Below are 14,332 nucleotides of genomic sequence, written 5' to 3'. Positions count from 1 at the left end.
TTTAGTAGTTACTGTATCAAATATAGTGGGACATGAAAATGAAGAGAAGGCAACAAAAGAAGCAAAAGTTGTAGTGACACCGAAACCTACTACTGCTGGTCAAAGGGGGGACAATACAGAGAAAGATAAAGCTTTGCTAGCAGCAGAAGCTCGTAGGTTGCACGTAGATGAATCACAAGGAAATTTCAAATCAAACGCATATGCTAAATTACTTTATGAATACGTTGATGCTATGGATGCAAAGGACTGCTATGTCTGTATACAATTGCCAGCCTCTGTAGACAAAGGTATTAGGTACCATCATCTTCCATTGACTTATGGAATCACATGTAGTTTGTTGCTTAGTATATTTTATGGACGCGATAGCTTTGAGTATTATTTTTCAAACTTTGACGCTGTTTTACCAGAGGTCCCGGCCTACAAGCATATGAACAAGTGGGATTATTATAAGAGTGAAGATCGATTAAGGAAATTTTTCATTCCTTGGAGAACTCTGGATACTTCATATGCCCGAAGAAATAATTTGACTTGTAAAGTATCAGAAATTGAGAAAAAGTTTATAGGGCAGGTGGATGATCGATATAGGAGGCAGAAGATCCTAAAGGCTTCGGGCCAATGGAAAACAGATTGGACCGAGGAGGAAAAGTCACACAAAAGGAAGGGTAGTAATGGTCCAATAGCTTTAGATCGAGTGCAAAGAGGGAAACTATGTATATACAGGGGTAAAACCTACTACGAGAATGTGTTTGTGGGAGAAGTAAGTTGTGAACATGCTTTCCAAATAGAATACTATACAAAGGATTTCTTGAAGGGAATGCCGGTGATCCCGAATGTATATTTTGTCTGTGGAAGAAATGCATACGTAAAACTACCGGATAATTGGTACGGATCATGTTATTTAGCAATTGTCTTCCCCAAAATATACCATGCTAAGGATCTAGAAATCATAGAGGGAAGAACTCAAGCCAGAGGGAGAAGGGACGTAAGCAATGATGAGGTAATTGGAGACGTATTTGGTGCTATGTTCCCTCTTTTAGGGCTAATACTGAATGATGTCAAGATTAGGAGATTGGCAACAGTTGTAGATAGATTGTCTGCCAGTACTGCTAGATCATTAATGCTGGTGGAGGGAGAGATGCAATCGATAAGGGCAATGGTTCTCCAGAACCGACTTGCTCTAGACGTCCTGTTAACCAAAGAGGGAGGAGTCTGTAAGGCTTTGAAGGTCCAGGAATGTTGCACTTACATTCCAGACAATTCAAAACCTCTTGAAATATATATACAGAACATCACCAAAATTCATCATGAGATTGAGGATCTGACACAGGTGAATGTGTGGGAAAAAGTGGGTCATGGAATGGGTAAAGTTGGAGGTTGGTTTGCCAACCTAGGGAAGGGTTTCATTTGGTACATACTGAAACCTATCATCATAATAGTGATTTGTGTATTTACATTGTGGGGGTTGGTGCGGCTGTATCAATGGTATAGATCAAATAGGTTGCAAAGATCCATGAGAGAACAGGAGCAGAGGTTAGCTGCGATGCAGGATAACCAGTACAGGAGTCTAAGGGCTCTAGAGATGATGAAGCGAGGGAGCACTGCAACGAGTTCTGTTTGATTCAATTCATACCCTCAGGGATGGTGTTGTGATGGTGATGACCTCTAAAGGTCATCAAAGGGGGGAACTGAGAGAGCGCAAATCAAGTAAAATGTAGAGGTGCACCATATTTACAAGCACGTTGCACCAGTCTAGTTAAAGGAACATATAGGAGTGTCGAATTTATAGAAGTGCATACATATAAGAGTGTTTAATTAATACAGAGTGCATATATCAGTATGAAAAGCTAATGTAGGAGTGTTTAGAGATGTTAGAATGTTATTAAATTCCATGTTATGTGGCTGTTGCAGAGGAGAATGTAATGCTGCTAAATGTAGAAACGTGTAGGCCTCATGGCAATTCACTGAGAAAGAATACGTGCCTTTACAATTTCACATGATATGGATTACTGTTGTTATAATTCAAAGTAATATTGATCATAGAACTGAAAATATACGTTTTATAGAAGTGTTCCCTATAACCAGTTGTGTGTAATAAGTTAGAATACTGTTTAGGTTGAGAAATAAAGGCTCATAGAGTGCACAGGCCTGTTTCATGTAATTCTAGTAGGCCTGAAGAGATAAGGTCGTTTCTTTTGATCTGCATGTGCTAGTTAGAATCAGGTCGTGTTAAGCATAAATTGTGGACCATGCTCGAAGGTTTACGACTTGCGAGATAAGCTGGAGGCCGGAATTTGGGGCCCACTTCATGGGTGTCTGTTTGCAGGTGCGAGGGGGTTCTAATCAAGAGAGTGATGAATAGAGCTCTGTTCTGGGAGACAGGCACAGGCCTGGAGGAGGGTTCAGGAATTTCCTGGGGGGTACCGTCTTGCCGGAGAAGTGCCTGAGAAGCAAGGTCAATGCTAACAAGGAGCCCAGAGGAGTATCAGCATGGAAAAAGCCAGAACCGACACCACGTGAGGGGTATACGTGAGGGGCGTCTCTGAGGGGCGTTTCTACTGTAATTGTGATTTTGTATTAGGGACAGCACCCCTGGGTGGAGTCAGAGCAGATGGCCTGAGGAACCTAAGAGAGCGGATGGGTAGGCAGATAGCGCATAGCTGCGATGAACAGATTTACAACAAAGACTAAGGGAAAGTGAGTGATCTTCTTTGGAAGTCACCACGGCTGACACCTTTTTAGGTTAAGATCTTGCTAAGTAGGGATGTCACTTAGTCTAGTGTAGGGACAGTCTAATCTGGATTTTCCTTCCTTTTGTAAATGTTGCACAAGTTACAACTTGTGTCTATTCTTGCAACCTTGATGATCTTTGAATTAGTTTTGGTGATATTCTTCTGTCGCCTAAGAGCATTTAGAGAATTCATGTTTGTACTAACGTCAGTGTATCTTTTGAACCTTATATTGAGATGTTTGTATCTCCAGTTATCTTTGGCTTTATAATAACACTTTAAAACGTATTCGTAGTAAGTGGTTCTTCAGAGTTGTGTAAAGTCTTAAATTGATTAACCTAGTAGTGGATTGCTTTTTACTCTATGACAGGTAACAAAGGTTCAGTCGACTTGAGTTGGGATCTAGATCTATAGTGATCTGATAGGAGATCAAAAATTCCGCCTTAACACAACCAACTCCCCGACATCGAGCCCGGAGCTGGAGTTGAATTGACACCGGCCAGGAAAACTTGCTCCGCACCCAGCCCGGTCCTGGTATTGAAATCGGGCCCTTCCTCACAAAAGAAAAACCTGCCTTCACTCAGCAGAATTCACCAGGAACACCAGCCTGCAGCATGTCAGGTACGAACCGCCATTGTTTTATTCACAGTAAAGGGAACCGCTGAGTGATAAAACTGCCAGACGCTTCAATCAGACTCACATCTTCCTTTTGCTTCTTTCTGTAACTTTTCTTGACTATTTTATCTTAGCGGTATATAATTCTATTCCGTTTTCGTGCGATGGAATACATCGTAGGGGGTGAGGGGAGACACTGGCATGAGAGACCAAGCAGGAGTAAAACCCTTGTATCAGAAAAAAAAGGGTGGAAATATAGCAATGCGAATCCTCTGCGGATCCAACAGCCCCCGTACTCAAATGGGATTGGCTGCCAACACTTTAAACAGGAAGTGTTGGCAGCCATCTTGGTCTTGTTTTCAGACGAGTCCCACAAAACACACTTACAAAAAAGGAAAGAGGGCCAGGTAAGAATACCCTGCCCTTCTATCTCTGGTCCTAGGGTCCCGCTTCGAAAAAAGCGTATTTTTTAAATAATTTTATTGGGAGTCAAGCTAGATTTGTGGCTCCTGCTGATAAATTAAAAAAAAGAAGCACAGGCTCCTGCCCAGCCCTACTGTTTAGCCAAAAGGGTGGGCCAGATCCCAGGGACAAGCGGAATTTTAAAAAGGATGGGGCACATGAGGTCCCCCTCCTGAGGTCCTTTTAGCGCCAGGGACCGCTATCTCACTGAGGTTTATATATTATATTGGATCTGAGCTGCACTGACCCCTCCCTCCATGGGCTCTCTGGAGCCTCGATACCACAACCTCCCCAGGGCTTTATTTTCAACTTGAAGGGGCTGTATGGATCCCCCCCCACTCCCCCCCGGGTGGGTTCTAGCTCCAACACCTCCCTTGGCCTATATTTGCCACACATATCCCCCGGACACCACAGACCACCACCTCCCCGGGTCCTATAATATATTTAAAACTGGGAGGTGCACAGCCCTCCTCCCGGGCATATACAGCCTCAAGGACGACCACCTCCCTGGGTCCGGCCTGTGCAGATCAATGGAGGGGGCCATGCAACCCTCTATCATGGAGCCATATATGTCCTTGGGGACATCACCGTCCAGGGTTGGCTCCTTCTATGATCTGGGTTGCGCACCCCTGGGACATAGCTGTTTGCTTTAGCTTGGTGGGAGCTCACAGCTCCAGCCAAGCTAAAGCAAACACTACAGTTCCAGTGGGTGGGAGATATCAAAGTTCATCTGCTGGTTGGAGGCAGAGTTTTTATCTCTTTCCCTGCTGCAGGTATGCAGACAGGGAAAGAGATTAAACTTTTGCTACTGCATGGAAGGAGCTATTTTTCCTGCAGCTACCTCTGTGCAGCGGCATTGCCGGCTCTTGCAAGAGGCAGTGAGCCGTCTGAGACCAAGCTTTGAGGCTCACCTGAGGCCCCAGGGAAAAAGAACAGAAAGAGGAAAAATAAAGGTAAAAAAACTAACAGAAAGTGGCAGACTAAAGGTCAGAAACGAACAGAAAAGGCAGGATAAAGGTCAGCCAAGGACAGAAAAAGGCAAGGTAAAAGTCAGCAATGGCCAGAAAGAGGCAAAATAAAGGTCAGCAACGAGTAGAAAGAGGTAAAATCTATGTGGTCAAAGAGTAGAAAGAGCAAAAGAATGATGAGAAACAAGAAGAAAGAGGCAGAATAAATGTCAGCAAAGAGCAGAAAAGGGAAAAATAAAGGCAAATATTGAGCAGGAAGAGGCAAAATAAAAGTCAGCCACTAGCAGAGATAAGCAATATAAACATAAGCAACAAGAAGAAATAAGGTAAAATAAAGGTGAGCAATGAGCAGAAACAGAGCAGAATAATGGCTCGAAATGAGAAGAAAGAGGCACGGTAAAGGTGAGAAACGAGCAGAAAGAGTCAAAATAATGATCAGCAATGAGCAGAGAGAGGCAAACTAAATGTGAGAAACAAGCAGAAAGATGCAGAATAGAGGTCGGAAATGAGCAGCAAGAGGGAAAGTAAAGGTGAGAAATTAGCAGAAAGTGGCAAAATAATGGAATGACATTTTGAACAATGCCTCTGACACCCTAAGAGCATTAAAGACCTCTTGGGAGTGTGGCCTAGGCCACCTGGAGTACGAGGAATGGAGGGATGCCATCCAGGGCCTGAGGGAGGTGGCAATATGCTACAGATTCAGATTGTTCCAACCAAAGATTCTGCACTGGGTATACTACCCTAGGACAGTGCTACATCGAATGGGGCGAACGGAGAATGGACTTTGTCAGAGGGGGTTTGGGCAGGAAGGATCCTTTTTTCACCTGCTCTGGGATTGCCCGATGATACAACAATACTAGCCTGAAATAGGTAGACTAATGGCCAGGGTGGTGGTAGCTGAGGTCCCGGTGGAACCCAAGTGGTTCCTGTTGTTGATATCAGGAGAGGAAGAATGGCCGAGTTATACTGGACTCTGGTTAACACTGGCCACAGTTATAGCTAACCGTAATGTCGCAAAGCAGTGGGGAAGCGTCGCTCTCCCAAAGTCACAGACCGGGAATCAGACCTAGAATGGTGCCACCAAGCTGAACGTAAAATATATATAAAAGCAGAGGGTGCCCTAAGAAATGGGGGTCCTGGCTGGCTTTCCGAGGGCTGTGGGGGGAGCATTAGGGACTTAAATGAGAGAGAACATACGATAATGTTGATCTGAGGTTGCTTCCTCTGGCACTAAAAGTTAAGCAATGTAAATCATGATTTGAAGATTTGTATACATTCTGTAATGTCAAATTGCCTGGCGAGCATATTTCAATAAAAAGAGTTATGAAAAAAAAGCTCAAACCTTTTAAAGTGCCAGTGCTAATTTGTGCAATAAACATTGAAGACAGACCATTATTTAGCGTGCACATTCTTTGTGATCAGAGTGGGCATGCAGTAAGACAGTTAAACAATCCTAAATTTCCAAATTACTCGACTGTTAAAATTGTTATTTAGAAAGGGTCTTGCATTTTATTTTTTATGAAAATATGATTACCCAAAGTGATCAAATAACTAAATATGAAATACATTTGTTATAATGTAATAAATATTTCAAAGAACAAAGTATACATAATATAGGATAAAAATCATCTAAAAGGGAACTAGAATGTGCACATTTTTGCTATTATATACGGATCGACACCACTAGTTATGCCAACAGTTAAACTTAATTTTTCTATACAGTTGCATGCTTGCCTATGGAATACCAAAGATTGTCTATATTGAAGACTATTCTCAGCATCCTATTAGCTTCATTAACTCTGAAATATTGTCATAATTCTGCTTTGTTACAATCATATAACGAGTGATTGAAAACTTATCTTTTCTTTGTGAAGTTAATTGCAATAGGGTACGGATGAGAGTAGTAGCCTACTAGCGGGCGTAGCTTGGTTGGTAAGACTAGGAGGGTATGAGCTTCAGATTTTTCAACACCCTACATATCACCTTGAAGCTATGCCTCTTATTACTGAGACAAGATGGCAGTCGCTTGCTAGACCAAAGAGCTCCTAAAAAATAATACTGAGCTAATCCTACTGTCATACAGGATGCTAGATGAAACCGAGTGTGTGGAGGCGAAACCTGTAAGCAGTCACATATATTCCTTAGGAACTTTTACAGGACTCGTGATATTGCGCTTTCTTGCCAGAAGTGCTCGTCCGAGCTCCGATCTGTCTGAGAGCCAGCTTAGCCCCCAACGCGACACCTACCAGGTCTCCGGCTCGCCCGGCTCGACCAGCCCATCCGGTGAGATCATTGCACCGAAAGTAGTGGTGTTGTCAGCAGCCGCCAGGGCTAGAGCGGCGAAACTGGCAAAGACTGTGCAGCGGGAGAGTTCTGAACCCGCATCCAGTATGGGAGGGAAGCCTGTTGTGGAGGTCCCGGCCCCCTCGGAGCCGATGGGCTCTAGGGCCTCGAAGAAAGGTGCATTGCTTGGAGCACGATCAACCGGCCCTACTGTTGCTGACCTTTTTCGCGGTCTCTGGAAGCCACTTCCGGGTCACCAGAAGCAGAGCGAAACTGACGAGACAAGAAGGTCATTGACTGAAGCTACTGTTGCTGATATCTCATCGGGGGGAGTAGAGACTACCGCTCCCGAAGCATGTAAGCCAGGAGCAGAAATCGAACAGCTCATACCAACTGAAGAAAATGGTCCTGCGGCAGGATTAGCACAGTTGACTGAGGGTACGCCTCTTCCAATACTAATCCCTCACGTAATTAAGATCTTGGCTGACTTGAACGCCACTCTGGTGAATCTCACCTCGAATGAAGCTAACCATGAAGATAATCATAACAATGCCCAATTAGTACACACGCCTGACAAACTGAAGGGTATTCAGAGTACACAGCAGGGGAAAGCGATGGGTGCTATACCAAAGGGCCATCAATGTACAGGCACCCTTCTCGAGGCTGCTTTAATTGATAATGAAGCTAAAAGGGACCCAAGTGATTTTTTTCTCTTTTTCAGAGAGAGGTGAGTGGTCAGATGATGATGCCTCCTCTACTACCGATGAGAGCGCTAGTGACCAATTGGATGCTCCATGTTATAGGACTAAGACCACCCTAAAGAAAAGAACGATACGACATGAGCTAAAAGACTTAGCCTGGGACTATATGGAAAATCCGCTTGCTACCCCTCTGGAAACCCTCTCTAACGCTCAGCTTGGGCAAACAGGGCATGCCGATTCAGCAACCCCCTCGCCAGTAGACACTATCTTACAGGCCATCTCTAAACATTGCGAGGAAACTCGCCAGGACGCTCGCAAAAACCAAGCTGCGATGCGCAAGATGCAGGGAGTTGTGCGTAAACTCGCTAAGACATGCAGCTCATTTGGGGATCGGCTCACGGAGGTGGAGACTAGGATGGTCTCCAATGAGTCAGAAATTGTTACTCATCAAGAACGCGTGGACTCACACGAAGCCCAGCTTACAGATATTAAATGGAAGCTGGAGGAGTTTGAGAACCGCCAGCAAAGAAGTAATATGCGAGTTCTTGGGGTACCCGAAGGGACAGAAGGGGGGATGCTCGCTCCTACATGGTGGATCTTTTTCGAGACTCATTGCCTGAACTTACTGGATGGAATTGGGCTGCTGAAGTCCAAAGGGCTCATCGTGTTCCTCTTACTATGAAACAGCCACAGAAGCCTGGAGGGTATCCCCGTGCCATACTGGTCTATTTCGGCAACTTCTTGCTACAACAGGTGGTCTTCGAGAAAGCTAGACCTGAGGCCAAAAGAATCAGAAATGAGGTCTCGTACTTTGTCCGCCCCGACTTTTGCCACACTACTGTCGAGAGGCGACGGAGGCTGCGACAACTAATTAAGCCGTTCCAGGATAAAAGCGCGCAAGCTTACCTCAATTACCCTGATTAAGGGCAAAGAATATCTGGATGAAATATCAGCCTAGGCTAAGGTACCATAAGCACTATTAGTATCTGTAGTATTGGGAATATAATTGGGAACATCATTTTTCCTCTTTTTTTTCTTTTCTTCTCTCTCTGATCTAGAAATGATATAGGCGCTACATAGAAGCACTTTAAGGCTCTAAACGGCTATAGCAATACCCTATGCATGCTTGTATCTGGGGGTGTATCTAGGGTGCGTGGGGAAGTCATTATATAGCATCATAGAATGGAAAATGTGTGGGATTTTTTTTCCCTTTCTTTTGAGCTCGGTTTGTGTAATATTTAGAGATAATACAATGAGCTCTTGTCATATGTTGCATGTCCATCACTACGGACTCTTATGGAGTCTGTTTGTCTTATTTTCGGTGGGGGTGTGGGGGTGGGGTAGCTGGGGGGAAGGGGGCTGGGTGGGGGTCGGGGTTGAAAATCAGAAAAAGAAGCAGCTCCAAATATAATACCAAATGTAATACCATAGCAATACAACAGAAAGCAATAATAGCAGCAACATTTTGTTTAATAAAAGAAGAATATGATTTAAACTACTTGAAAAGATTCCTTAAAGCAGCAGAGGGATTTGTGAAACCTTATATTAAACTGCAATAGGGAGGTTCCCATGCTGTTCCTGGAATGTGGCAGGCTTAAATGACAAAACCAAGAGGGCTCGTTTTTGTGAATTAATTAGACAAGGCTCTTTTGATATTGTCTGTGTGCAAGAAACCCATCTTCCCAGGGAAAAAAGAAACTTCTAAAAATTGCGGGCTATAATATACTCGCCTCGACAACCCAAACCTCGAACATCCGTGGGGTTGCGATTGTGGCCAAAACATGTTTGGGGGCTCCTAATCGCAAATTAGTGGATCCACAGGGAAGGTGGGCTATCGTAACATTGACTTTAGGCATTACTATTTGCTCAGTTTACGGTTCAAATAAAGACGAACCACAAATCTTTGAAAATCTTGAACTTGAGCTTGCCTCTTGGCCGAAGTCAATAATACTCTGTGGGTATCTAAATATTTCACTAGGACCGACATTTAGTAAACATACTCAAGATAAATATATAGGCCGAAAGACCAAAGTGTTTAATGCTATTAGTCAACTGCGATATAGCCACGATCTAGCAGATATCTGGAATTTAAAGAACCATCACGATCCCGGATATACCTATTATTCGTATCCGCATAACAGTTATGTTAGGATAGATCATTTCCTCATATCACACGATTTAGTCACTTAAGCAGAAATAAAGAAACTCCCTACAATTATTTGAGATCATAACCCTCTACTTCTGACATTAGACATAACTAAATTTACCAGGCCATATACTAAATGGACGTTCGATAGAAAGCTCCTTGCTGATGAAGGCTACGTGAATTTTATTAAAAAGTGGGCAGAGGGATTTTTTTGTATGAATCGGTACAGTGCTTCTCGGGGGGGTTGTGTGGGACTGTTTTAAGGCGGCCCTCAGAGTTGAAACAATTAGCTATGTGGCTAGAATAAAGAAGCAACGTGAAGCCAGGAATTCACAATTAATATATGATTTGATAAAAGCTGAAGAGGAACATGTTTTAGCAGTCACGCAAGGCAACGATGGAGTCCACATCCTTCACTGAATATTGATCCTAAAAGCGGAATTAAATAGTTGGCTAACTAAACGCTCAGCGGAAATATTTTCGATGTATCGAAACAGCTTATATGAGTATGGTGAGAGAGTTGGTAAACAGTTGGCGTTATGCACCCAGCAAAACGTTTCATATAATTCAATAGCCTGTATCAATCTGAATGGCACCGAATATACTGATCCCGTCGAAATAATCGAAGGGTTTCGGCAATACTACCAGGGACTGTATTATGATGATATCCCTCAGAGCGCCATAGAAGTCAACAATGTGGTGACCGAATTTATAGGAAACACTGCACAAGTTAGAACATTAGACGATTTAACCAAGGAAGATCTGGAAAAAGAGATCAGTATAGCCGAGATACAGTTAGCTCTCTCTGGCCTAGTTTCAGGGAAGGCCCCTGGCCCTGATAAAATTCCTCTTGAAATATATAAAATACTAGGTACTGCGATATAACCCCTTCTACTTGATTTATTCACCGGAATACAACAAACCGGTAAGCCTCCTGATTCTTGGGGCGAAACATAACTAATTATTTTCCCCAAAAAGAATAAACCTGTCGAAAAACCATCTTCGTACTGACCAATCTCTCTGATTAATTCAGACTCCAAACTCTACACAAAGATCTTAGCCAATCTGCTCGGGAGGGTTGTTGAACATCTGGTAACCCCCTGGCAATATGGTTTCATCCCAGGTAAGGGCACGACAGATCATATCCGTAGAGCCATTGCACTTTTTGATTTCATGTCCAGTGTGGGGGGCCATATGTCAATGATCCTTCTCGATGCCAAGAAGGCTTTTGATCGTGTGTCCTGGGAGTTTTTGTGTAGGGTACTCTCTTTGAACAATTTCGGGGCCAACTTCATCAACTCTATCAAAGCCATATATCACCATCCCAAGGCAAGGCTACAGATAATGGGTAAAGAATCTAGTATCATCAATATATCTAGGGGAACAAGACAAGGTTGCCCTTGTTCCACGATTCTTTTCGCCCTCTACATCCATCCTCTGATTATTAGGCTATTACAGGATCAAAAAAGTAAACCTATAACCATAGGCGATTATGAGGCGAAGGTCTTAGCATATGCCGATTATGTGGCTATATTAACATCAAACCCCATGGAGGTAATTGCAGAAATTGATATAATTACTCATCAATTCGGTATATTTTCTGGTTACTCACTTACTAAGGAAAAAACAATTATCATATGCACAGATAATACAATATATAATGATCCTCGGAGAGTAGAACAATCTACCTATCTAGGGATATGTTTAACATCAAAGGTAGACTAGATCAATAGATTAAATCATGATCCCCTAATTAAAAACATCGAGAAGGACCTTAAGAGAATTAACAGCTTACACTTGTCTATTATTGGGAGAGGCAACTTTTAAAAAATGAATGTACTTCCTAAGATTATTTATTTATTCCGGGCAATACCTCTAGCAGTGGAAGATAGTACTCTTAAAGTAATAGACTTGTTGCTATCATCCTTTATGTGGCCATATGGGAAAATTAGAAGATCACTTAAATATCTAACGCTACTGCAGCATAGAGGAGGCCTAGCACTTCCCAATATCTCCAACAAATGGCTCCCTTATTTAGCATTTTAGCTCCAGGCACAGAAATTCTGCTACCAGTAGTACCCTCGATATATGAACTACTATTAGGAAAAAAAATATCAAGGTCTTCTACTAAAACAACTAGAGCTAAGCTTTTTTTAAAAAAAAAATTTTTAAGACAATCAAGAGTGCGTGGAGAGTTTGGTGTTAAATGTCAAGGTTTTTGAAAAACCCAAAATATAGCAGGTATACCCCTTTATGGGGCTCCTCGCTACTGCCCCTGTTGGTAAATGATGACATTGCAAAAAAATGGGAAATATTAGGCATAAGAACAGTTTGGGATTTCTGTGGTAACAAAGCAGATTGTAAATTCTCAAGCATTCAGAATACATTTGAAATCCCCAATTCTCATTTTTTAAAATTTATGCAGGTCAAAACAATCCTGAAATCAAAAAATCCTACGATTTTATTAGAAAAAATACCACTTCTCGAGATTCTAGGTACAAAATCATTTAGAATTGGGAAAATTTATGAGCTGCTTCTAAACAATCTATGTGATGATATAGAGCACACTGAATCCTCATGGGTTTTTAGACTTACCAATCCTAACGTAGATATTGATAATAGCTTACATTTGGCATCTAAGATACTCATGTCCTCGAGTTTAAAAGCTCAATCATATAAAACTATATTCAATCTATATTTTACCCCCGCTAAGATGTTTTCATGGGGGAAAAGATTGGATGATCTCTGCCCAAGATGTGGATTGGGACCTGCCAACCTAAACCACATGTTTTATGAGTGTGACAAATTATCGGTGCTAAAGAATGGACTGAGTAAATACTGGGAAGAAATATTGGACATCCCCTAGCGGTTTCTTCTACATTGTTTATTCTAGGTTGCGATAGTACATTGGGGCTAAGTAAGGTTGAAGATTCATGCCTTTTTATTGGAACAGCGGTATTCAGGATCTTATTAGAAGCTAGCTGGAAAGAAACGACTCCCCCATCCTTTCAAATGTGGCTTGCCAGGTTCTTGTCTATATAAAACCAAGAAACAGCTATATATTTAACTAGGGGGAGACATCATAGATCGCGTGGTCAAAAAATCTGGCAACCCATTGAAAACTGGATGAAAGGGGTGAAAGAGGGTTCATAGGGAGTAGAACTTTTAATTGATGTATACTGTAATTATATGTATAACCTATATTGTATCATACTGTATATATATATATATATGAATATGGAATATTTTAATGTTATAATATCTACCTTTCCTTTATATGAATTTAAGTGCTGCTGTTTTTATTGAATTTTTTTTAATACCAACCTGCTGCTACTTTTCTTCTTATCTCTCCTATTCTTCAAATAAGTCTTTTTATACTGTTGTCGAATTTTCCATGTATTTAATTGCTGCTAAAGTTATGAAATCGTTGAGGTATATACTCTGCTATGTATTTATTTGGTGCTGCATAATAAATAAAAAAAATTAAAAAGCTACGCCTCTCACTGTTGGTTCAATTGTTGGCTGATGCACAAAGGTATTTTCATCTAGTCACGATTTCTTCATTTAACTAAATTGTGTGGGCCTACCGCTCTTCATCTCACATGACATCAGTTCACTTACCTGAACAATTTGGAAGGATATCCAAACAGTCTCTGATAGGCTTTGGTGTTACACAAGCATATCAACATCTGAATACAAGCTGTTATTTATGTCTGCGAAACCATCAGAACTTTAGAGTAAAGTAATAAGGGTCATTTAGCATGAGGAAGGAATACACAGTTGAATTCCCTATAAAAATGCATTACAAAACATAATTTAACAGAGTTAAACAAGAAAAAACCTATTAACAGATTTTGCTTCAATCATTTTAATTGGTGATCTTCCCAAAAAGGTTGTATTTCCATCCTGAAAAAGCTGATTGCTTTAAAAATAAAAAATGATCAATCATTTCTTTAACCTAATATGTGCTGTGTTAGCCCTTTTCATAAAATTGATTGAACCAGCAAAATTGCGTCTCCTTTATTCAACAAAAATATGACACCTGATGTCTCTTAATATCGAAAAATTGCTGCTTTTGCGAATATTACACCAGAATGTGACCTTTGAAAATAATTTTAGGTCCTCTGTAAAATTTTGATTTAGCAAAACCAAGAAGGACCAACTACAAGCCAGGTAACTTGTTTTCTATATAAACATGTTGAATGTAAATCTAAAGCTGCTTTTCATACAATATCCTTCTACCTGGATTGCCTTTTGCTGGAAACAGTGGACAAATAAAGCATACTCTTTAAAATAATGTCTGAGTGGAGACTAGCTTACAGTCTGCCAAATGTCACTTTAAATTGCCAAACCAAAACAGTTTAAAAAGTGAATCATTACTTTCAAAACATAATCTTGGAGTCTCAACAGTTAGCATAGAAAGATCCAAAA

Source organism: Lissotriton vulgaris, chromosome 2_1 (assembly GCF_964263255.1).
Source record: "Lissotriton vulgaris chromosome 2_1, aLisVul1.2, whole genome shotgun sequence".
Classification (NCBI taxonomy): Eukaryota; Metazoa; Chordata; class Amphibia; order Caudata; family Salamandridae; genus Lissotriton; species Lissotriton vulgaris.
The sequence above is the reverse complement of the archived record's forward strand: the minus strand, read 5'-3'. Positions refer to the sequence as shown.